Below are 10,516 nucleotides of genomic sequence, written 5' to 3'. Positions count from 1 at the left end.
CAGTAAGTGAACGAGTTGCTCCTTTAAAGGCCCTTCAAAGGGTTAAGGACTATGAGTCACTCACATCTTAGTGTGCATTGGTTTGAACAGATTGCTATTCCTCCTCAAACTGGAGTGAGGGGAGCCACACTGAAGGGATTTTGAGAAAAGTACAGAAACAAGGGACATGTGCACTCTGGGGTGTGATGAGCTGTTTGGTTGGGACTTTTACACCAGGCTCCCAACCTGGATCCAGATGTGGCCATCACTGGATGTCTACAAGCAGGAGCAAAGTTCTGGTTCTGGTCTCTAATGATGAATGTGAACATCTGCTACCCTCATATTGAGCACTCATGCAGCAAATGTTTATTAAGCCTCCTCTATGTGCCAGGCTTCCAGGCATTTGAGATACTCCAGTGAACAAAACAGACAACGCTAAGTGTTTGTGGGGATGTGGAGCACCAGGAACTTACACATTACAAGTGTAAATACAACCATTTTTTGGAAAACTGTTTGGCAACATCTACTAAAGCTAAACATATACCTGTCCTATGACCCAGCAATTCCACTCCTCGATCTGTGCCCAATAGAAATGAGTGCATACTTCCACCTAAAGACATATACAAGAACATTCTTTGTAGCTTTATAGTCATTTTAGCCACCACCTCCATCACCACCACCACTATTTCTACCTCTATCTTTGTCATCATTACTGCCACCATCACCATTACCCCATCACCAATACCTACCAGCAGTACCCATAATCAGCACTGCCAATAACCGGCAGTGCCCATAATCATTAGTCACTGCAACCACCGTCTCCACCCTCATCATCACTGTTACCATTGTATGTAGTCTGTGGTTATTCACTTGAGAAAATTCAAGATGCAGTACCTGGACCCCAAGACCCTCATTGACCCTGATGCTGCCTGTTCCCACAGCTGGGACTGAGTCCCTCTGTGTCCACCTCCCCTCCTCACCCTGTTTTGAGCTTGTCCTCCACTTCCAGACCGCCCCTTTTCCTAGGGAGCAGTGGGACTCCTGTAGTTGAGGGAGGGATAGAGAGAAGACATGTACAGAAGCTCAACACATCTTAGAAGCTGGCTGGACCCTGCAGGGGTGCATCGCCAGGCCTCGCTAGAGGGCAGCAGAGCATCATGCCAACACGGCCCCAGGGTTCATCACAAAGGAGGCTTTGTCAATGCTCTTTCTATACATTTTCTCCTGAGCTTGTGCACTGTGGAGGGGCTGGCCAGCCTTGTGCTGTGCACGGGGATGAGCAGGCCCTCAAGAAGTGCTTCTCGAGGGAATGAATAAAAGCCACATTGAGCAATCAGGGGACCCTCCCACACACACCCTGCTCCTGGTTCTAGCCCCTTCAGTCCACTCTCCTCCCTTCAGCCCCAGCCATCCCCCCCAACCCCTGAGAAAACCCTACCCTCATCCCTGGGGCCTCAGAATGAAGTCTGAGGTCCCCTGGCTGGGACTGAAGGCCATTCAGACTCAAGGCCATTTGGGCTCTATCTCCAGCTGCCTGCTCTGGCTGTCCGCATCCTGTATCCTGTGCTCCAGCCCAAAGCTTTCCTAGGCTTTCCTTTGATCCTTTAAACCTTTGCCCCTGCTTTTCCCTCTGCCAGGAGCGCTCACTTCTACCTGGTGGATTTGTCCTGCAAGCCTTCCCATCCATAGAATGCCTTCCCTCACACCCCCCGACCCACGAGGTCAGGTTGGAACCACATTCGTGTCCTCACAACCTCCTGGCTTCCCTCCGTTACAGTGCTGATCATACTGCATTGCTCTTCCTCTCTGTCGGGGAGCTGGGACTCTGTGGGCTTCATCCCTAGGGCCTCTGAGCCAGGGCCCTGCATGCAGTAGGAATTCAACAGATGTTGGTCGGAAGAAGGGAAGGAGCCGGGAAGGAGGAAGGGAGACTGGCGAGAGGGCTGCTGGTTGCATCCCTACATCCCTCCCTGACCCCCATCTCTCCTCCCTCCCTTCCTCTCCTAACCACAAACTCTCAGCTTCATGATGTAAGGACTCATGTAGAGACCCATTTATCACAGAGATCATCAACTCCTGCCACAAAGCTATTCTCAAACGTGCCCAGAAGCTGAATGACACTCTCCCCAAGCTAGCCTCTTGGACCCAACCATGTGCTACAAATTTAGAGTTCGCAGAGGGTGGAGGACAGGCTCTAGGGGGCCCTGGTAAGCCCGGGTGTCAGTGCCCTCTGCTCCCCCTGACACATTACACAGGAGGGCTCGTCCCCATTTGTGAGGTACAGAGACTGAGGCCCTGTGGGAAGAGGTTGAACCCAGCCTGGGGCTCACCCTGCCAGATAGACTTGCATTGGATTGAGGTGGAAGAAAGATGATAAAGGAGATTGGTGAGGAGGATGGTCTCCCTTTATCACACGACACCCATCTGTCATTGCTCCACTTGTATCCCCCGTGGAGGAAAAGCCAGATGGGTCCAAGGCCTGTTGTGAAATTTTCCAAACAGAGCTTGCTGTAATCTTTAATTAAAACATCAATGCGGGCCACAGGACTCATTTCACAAAATTCTCCAAAACAGGGACCTTAAGGGATCACTGAATGAATGTCTCTCTGGCCCCCTAGCCCATTTTGCAGATGGAAAAACTGAAGGGGGCCAGCACGGGCTAGAGCAACAGTTGCGTTCGTGATCAAGAGTAATGATTTTAGGACAAGATGGAGAGAGTAACCCGTTGGCACACCCAGGCCACCACTCTTTCCCCTTATATGCCTGGTTCCTCTCCTCCGAAGCCTCACATGGCTTCTCTGCTGTGTATGGTGGGTACCGGCAGCCATGCCAGGCTTCCTGCTAGACAAGGAGCTTGGTGAGGGTAGGGATCCCATCCCCATGCCCAGCACAGGGTCTGGCACAGAGGCACACTCACTGTCTGTGTGTCTGTCTGATGAAGGCATGAAAATCCAGCAAGAGGAAATGATACTGCCTGAAGGGTGGTTGTGAAATGAAAGGACCCAGGGTTGTTGAAACTCCTGTTGTTTCCAGGATCTCAGCTCTTCTCCCCAGAAACGGAAGCAGCTTTCCCCTGCCTCAGTCCACCCACTGCTCACCCAGGAACGACTTACCTGTGAGCTGGATATCTTCTCCTAAAAGCAATAATGTTAATACGTAAGAAAGTTAAGGGACGTTAAGGACCATCTCTTGTGCAATGATGCCTCATGTGTCTGGAACCTTCTGGGTCAGAGGGCCGGAAGTTAATATTTATTGAACACTGGGTATTTCTTCTACTTTAAGTAGTTTTCAAAGCAATCCTCTGGATTGGCACTATAATTGTGCCCATTTTACAGATAAGGAAACTGAGGCTCTGGGATGTTCAGTAACTTGCCCAAGTGGTGTAGTGGGGATCTACACCCACTAAGTGGTATAGTGGGGATCTGTCAGTCGCCAGAACTTGTGCTCTGTCCTCTACTCTCTGCAGCCTCTTCCTGTGAGCTGTTCTGCAACGCTGAACTCGGCTAACTGAAGTTGACCTTTTACGTACACAATTTGTCTTAGTTTTACCACCTCTCTTGCCACATGCTCCCCTATTGGCTTTCACAACCCCCTGCCTTCTTCCCTGGGGAATGTTGAGTGATACTTTAAGGCAGTGGAGCTCCTCCCCTGGCATCAAAATCACCTGGGGACTCCAGGCCGCACCCACAGAGATTCTGATTAATTGGTTTGGGGGTGGGAACCAGGCATCAGTGTTTCCAAAGCACTCCAGATGGTTTTAATGCACAGCCAGGATTGACAACTTCGGCTTTCAGTTGTTCTTGATGACCAAGTCATCCCACTCAGCGTGTGTGTTGGGCTATGTTCCGGTAGAGTGATTTCTCAGATCCTGATGGGCATTTTGAGACCTTGTGTCTGTTTTATCTAGAACATCTACCCTTCTCTTGGGACCAGACTTCCGGATAAGCCATCTCATTTCTGCCCGAGATTCCCTCTTTTCTAGCTTAGAATCCACTGAACCCATGGAAAAGAGCAGAACTGTCCACAGGCCCTGCCCGCAGGGACCGTGGGATCCATTAACAGTTTTCCAGATTTTTCTTCCTTCCTAGATTTCCTCCACACAGGTGACAGAAAGCTGTCCAATGTGTGAGGCGAAGCTGCACATTCCATTTGAATGTGAATTAAGCACATTCAAAGCACCCACTGTGTGCCAGGTCACAAACTAGGTGCTAACGATCCACTGTGTCGTCGGTGGTGTTTGGCTGAGCATAGAGAAGCTGCATCCTCTCCCAGGAAGTCCTCCCGGATTGGCATGGGAGCCCTCCTGTAAGGACCCACACCCTCCCACAACTATCAGCCCCAGGACCTGAGCCCATCTAGTGGGGGTAGTGATGGGGCAGCAACATCTGTCTGCCTGGGAGAACTCTAAGTTCTCTGAGGGCAGGGACTGGTTGGTGAATCAGGGCATGTCTCTTCAACTGAACTACTCATGGCAGCTGGAACCGAGTGCCATGGGAACACCGGCGAGGAAAGTGAATCCTGACCAGAGAGCAAGGGCTGGGGAATCTGGAAAGACTTCCTGGAGGAGGTAGCGTTCAGACAGGCTTTCAAAATGGGTAGGGGCTTCCCTGGTGGCGCAGTGGTTGAGAGTCCGCCTGCCGATGCAGGGGACGCGGGTTCGTGCCCCGGTCCGGGAAGATCCCACGTGCCGCGGAGCGGCTGGGCTATTGTGTTTGATCCATCGTGTTTGCTGCTGTTAGAAGTAGGAGCAAGTAGAAGTTGGTTGTTGTAGTAGTAACAGTCGTAAAGTAGTAGAAGTATAAATACTAGTAGTAGCAGTAGAGGTGACGATATAAGTAATAGTAGTAACAGTAGTCACGGTACCGGTAGTACCAATAGTATTAGGAAGCACCAGTAGTGCTAATAGCAGCAGTAGCGGAAGTACTGGTACTGCGAGGGCTGGTGGTGGTAGAAGTAGTAATAGTAGTCACGGTACCGGTAGGACCGATAGTATTAGGAAGCACCAGTAGTGCTAATAGCAGCAGTAGCGGAAGTACTGGTACTGCGAGGGCTGGTGGTGGTAGAAGTAGTAATAGTAGTCACGGTACCGGTAGTACCAATAGTATTAGGAAGCACCAGTAGTGCTAATAGCAGCAGTAGTGGAAGTACTGGTACTGCGAGGGCTGGTGGTGGTAGAAGTAGTAATAGTAGTCACGGTACCGGTAGGACCAATAGTATTAGGAAGCACCAGTAGTGCTAATAGCAGCAGTAGCGGAAGTACTGGTACTGCGAGGGCTGGTGGTGGTAGAAGTAGTAATAGTAGTCACGGTACCGGTAGGACCGATAGTATTAAGAAGTACCAGTAGTGCTAATAGCAGCAGTAGCGGAAGTACTGGTACTGCGAGGGCTGGTGGTGGTAGAAGTAGTAATAGTAGTCACGGTACCGGTAGTACCAATAGTATTAGGAAGCACCAGTAGTGCTAATAGCAGCAGTAGTGGAAGTACTGGTACTGCGAGGGCTGGTGGTGGTAGAAGTAGTAATAGTAGTCACGGTACCGGTAGGACCAATAGTATTAGGAAGCACCAGTAGTGCTAATAGCAGCAGTAGCGGAAGTACTGGTACTGCGAGGGCTGGTGGTGGTAGAAGTAGTAATAGTAGTCACGGTACCGGTAGGACCAATAGTATTAGGAAGCACCAGTAGTGCTAATAGCAGCAGTAGCGGAAGTACTGGTACTGCGAGGGCTGGTGGTGGTAGAAGTAGTAGAAGTGCCGGTTGTACTAATAAACGGCGGGAGCAGTAGTAGCGGAAGTAGTAGCGGGCGTACTAGTATGACGCTAGTAATAGTAGTGCCGGAAGGGAGAGGGAAGACTGAGAGAATTCAGCCCCTTTTAATTCTGGGCAGATGGGACAGTGTCTAGTTGACGGAAACTGGAAAGGAGAAGGGTCCAGAGAGATGAGGCTGACAGAGATGAAGGGCTGCAGGGCCCCAGAAATTGGTGCTCATCAAATCCCCTTAGGCTTGGCGAGAGAATATGATTCTGTTTCAGGGACAGCGTCTTGGGGCGGGGGGCCGGGCTGTGTCTCCACCTCCCGCTCCCCCAGGGAGGCAGGGACAGTGTTTGCTCCCAGAAATCCCAGAGCCCTGGAGGAAGCAGGGTCTTGGGTGCCTCTGGTCCACTGTCCCCTACACACACCGAGGCTCCGTGTGTGTGTGTGTGTGTGTGCACGTGTGTGTCTCCCTTGGGTCACAGAGTAGGGAATGATGACTTTGTGGCCTCGGGAGACGTGCTTCCTGCTGCTCCAGTGGGCCAGCTTTGAGGGCTTGGCGGCTGGGCTTATGTGGAAGCTGCAGCTTCGTGTTCCAGCTCCTCAGCTGCCAGAGGGGCGAGTCAGCAGTGGGGCCTGGCACCCACCCAGGCAGGGACTCAGCGGCCTCATGCTGATAAGGTGGGCGGGGTTTCCTGGGAAGAGCGTGAATAATTACAAGGAGGGGCACTAGGGCATCATCCCCAGGCTCAGCTCATCTGGAAGAGTGAGTGAAGATGAGTTTCTAGCCAGAACCATTACCAGGGCTTCCATGGAAACTTCTATCTTCTGGCAGTTTGAGTATGATCCCACCAAACTCCCTGGCCTTTGAGCCCACTAAGCAGCAGTTTGCTCTTCAACTTGTCCCACTGCTGGGCCTTTGCTCGTGCTGTTCCCTTTGCCTGAAATGCTTTTCTTCTCCCTTCTGCCTGTCCCAATTTCTACCCATTTTTATTTTATTTTTTTTGCGGTACGCGGGCCTCTCACTGTTGTGGCCTCTCCCGTTGCGGAGCACAGGCTCCGGACGCGCAGGCTCAGCGGCCATGGCTCACGGGCCCAGCCGCTCCGCGGCATGTGGGATCTTCCCGGACCGGGGCACGAACCCGCGTCTCCTGCAGCGGCAGGCGGACTCTCAACCACTGCGCCACCAGGGAAGCCCCCAAATCCAGGATTTGAATTCCGCACACCCCAGAGCCTGAGAGTAGGGGCCTCCCAGCCAGGAGAAGCCAAGAGGCCTCTCTCGGGACAGCCATCCTGCCTCACTCTGCAGCCACTCCAGCCCCTGTGGTGGGTGAGCCCATGGCCCCTAGGGGCGGAGAGAACTGGTTATTTCCAGCCTGGTACTTAAGGGCTGGCCAGGGAGTGGGGTGTGGGCTGGCCAGAGGCTTCTGTGTTCCTGAGAGGGTCTGGCCTTTGCTGCTGAGACCTAGGCAGGGGGTCAGGAATATCTGTCCAAGCCATCTAGGCTAGCCAAAGCTGGGCAGGCCACCCCTCCCCCAAAAGGTAAGATGTAGGTAGCCAAGACACACACAGGCAGCTCATTCAATCCCCTCCAGCTCAGCTGACCCCGTCCTGGGCCGTGGGCCAGGCTGGGTACTTCCTGGGCTGCTCCCGAGAGATGGGAAGAGCAGGCAGCCGTCCTGATAGGGGCCTGAAGCAGCCACAGAGGCCTGAAGATCGATGAAAAGCCAACACGTTATGCTCTGAACACCTACTCTGTGCCATCCTTCCTCCCAGCAGGTCTGGGAAATTGCCACCCATCACAGATCCCTCTCCCCCTTGCGTGTGGAATGCTATTGCCACCCTGACCCCTTGCAAAGCACTAAATACTTCCTGCCTCAGGACCTTAGCACGTTCTGTTCCCTCTGCTGAGAGCACCCTTCCTTCAGCTCCTCACATGGTTGGCTCCTCTGTCTTCAGGTTTAAATTTAAAAGCTCACCTCTCAGTGATGTCTTCCCTGACTCCCCTGGCTAATACGTTCCCTCCAACATCCCCCCGACTCCCCGCCACAACTTGTCTCTCTCCCTCCTCTGCTTCCTCCTCAGCATTTGAATTTAATTTTTAATCTACTTGTTGATGGTCTCTCTCCCCCATGAGGGCAAGGACAAAGTCTGTTTTATTAACCATCATGTCCCCAGGGTCCAGCAGACAGCCAGACAGTTTGGAACAACATTCATCACATGAACGAATGGAAAGGAAGTGAAGCCGTTTGCCCCCGTCCTCACTGGGGGCATCATCAGTTGAAGACGTGGTTCTGCCTCTCTCCAAGTTGCCACCCTGCCCCCGTGAGCAAGCGCAGTGATCACACCACATTCTCTGCGGTGGTTCTTCCTCAGCCCCAGAGGCACGTCCTTTACACGTGGGGCCCCACGCCCTCACAGGCCCTCCAGCCTCTGCTTGCATATCGCCAAAAGACAGCGAGCTCACCCCATCCGTTGCAACATTAGACGATCCCTTTCAGTGCCGTGTGACCTTCCGAATGACAGAACAGGCTGTTCTTCACAAGTTCTCAAATGCTGAAGAGGAAGAAGTTCTGTCACTAGCACAAGGCTTTGGACTTTGACAATGCACTTTTCTGTTTGTTCATTTATTTCCTGAGCCCTAACCACGGGCCAGGCCTGTGGTCACCAAGTAGGGAACAAAATAGCCTTGGTGGCTCAATGATGTTTCAGGTCTGTGATGGCCTGTGAGCCATAGAACAGCGCTGGTGGTGGCAGAGGGGCACGTGCCGTAGATCGGATGCTTCTGAAACCTCACTGTGCACACATATCCCCCGGGGATCTTAAGATGCAGATTCTGCTCCAGCGCATCCGGCCAGAGAATCTGCATCTCTCAAGCGATGCTGCTGCTCTGGTGCGTGGACCACACTTTGAGTGACAGGGTGTAGACCCAACTGACAAATAAGAACCGTGAGGCCCGGAGTGAGTAAGGGACTTGCCTAGAGTCACCTGGCCCGGCAGCAGGGGCTGAGGAGGGAGCGTCCGGCTCCCCTGGCCAGGGCTCCAGCATTCACGGTGCAGGCTGGGCTCAGTGTGTCTTTGTGAGATGCAGCATACCTGGACTCACCCGGGCTGCCCGCCCCTGCCCATGAATAGTGGGCCTCTTTCCTTCCTGCACCAGGCTGGCGGGCGCACGCCCACAGACGCCCCCTCCCCTGCACACATACTCACACACACTCATACACCCTGGCCAGCCCGGCTGCCCTCCCTATTTGGGGAAAGTCAACAAGAGCATTTGAAAAGTCTTTCTGTGTGGAGAATCTGTTTGTATAGGGGGAGGAAACGGAGAGCTGGCCAATAGGTAGAAATATTAATGAAGCTTGTTATAAAGGGCCCATTCACGGCTCTCCGAGTAAATAGGGCTCTTGTCGGGCTGCCACGTTATCTGCCAAGTTCAAGAATGTGGTTTGAAAAAATAGAATTTAAAGGGCTGAGGTGGAGCCTTAAATGGCCAGCCTGCTGGAACTGGAGCCAACGACAGGAGGAGCTTCTGCTGAGGGGCTGGGGGCAGCGGGGCGCTGTGTCTTGGGGTGAGGGGTGAGGGGCTGCCCAGGAGAAGGGCGGGGGAGGAGCCGCTGGTGTGCGGAGCTCAGAGAGCATCCCACCCACCGTCCACCATCCACCGTCCACTGGCGTGGAAGGCCTGGTGCCGTCCCTGCTTCCCGTTGGTATCTGGCCCGGGGCTTGCAGTTCTTCTGTTCGGCCCCCCACATGGTGACGCGGGTCAGGAATGGAGTGTTTTAATCCCAGCTACCTTAACTCCTCTGGGAATTTTGCCCCTTGGGGTGTTGGTAATGGGGTGTCTGAGTGGCAGGAAGAGAGCTTTTTAGTAACTTTCAGCCATACTGCAGCACTGCTCCACAAAACACAGCCATTTTCCCCCGCCCCCTAAACTCTACCTTGCAAATTGTTACCCAAACAACATATGAGAAAGAGCATAAAAGACTCAGACCCTCAATCCACTCAGCTCACACAGGGCAAATTCTGGGCTCAGAGGAGGAGAGTGACCCACTCAAGGTCACTCGGCAAGTCTTTAGCAGAACTGGGGCTTGCTTCCACCAGTTCCTTGTTGCACCAGGTCCCCAGGACTGCGGACGGTGCCTGGCCCAGAGGAGGTACCTTGGCATTTCAAGTGCACAATGTTTTATTTTTAGCCCCTGACTTAAAGCAACTTATAAACAAGGGTCCTGTCTTACGCCCCATCTGCCCCTGGCCAGCTGTGTGGCCTTGGGCAGGTGACTTTGCCTCTCTGAGCCTCAGCTTCCCTTTCCATTGTAAAATGGGGTTATTGAGACCAACCCCTCCTGCTGAGAAGACACAAAGAGAGGATGTTGGTGCGGTGCCCAGTGCTGTGCCAGGCCCTCGGTGGGTGGCCCAGGACAGTGGCTGTGAGTGTTTCTTTTTCTGTCCCAGCCTGCGGTACAAGTGTAGAGTCTCCAGGAAGACTGTTCCCTGGCCTCTAGGTTTCAGGACATGGTTTCTGCTTGGGTCCTAGAAGGCTGCCCCATGCTGAGGGTCATAGGAAGCTGGTAAATTGGGAGTCAGGGGCTTCTGCCACCAGTGACGTATGGCAGCACAGCCACACCTGAGTGTGAACTATCGCGAGGGTCTGAGAAAAGGCCCTGCAGGAAGCCCTGGCAAGCGGCTGACCTTCCATCCCCTCTCCGAAATGGCCACCCAGAATCCACCTCTGTCAGACAAGGGTTAACCTACGTGTGGGAGAACATTTACATTGGCTTTTCTTTACAAAT

The sequence above is a fragment of the Mesoplodon mirus genome, assembly GCF_964341445.2.
Source record: "Mesoplodon mirus genome assembly, chromosome: 1".
Lineage (NCBI taxonomy): Eukaryota > Metazoa > Chordata > Mammalia > Artiodactyla > Ziphiidae > Mesoplodon > Mesoplodon mirus.
Note: the sequence above shows the minus strand (reverse complement) of the source record.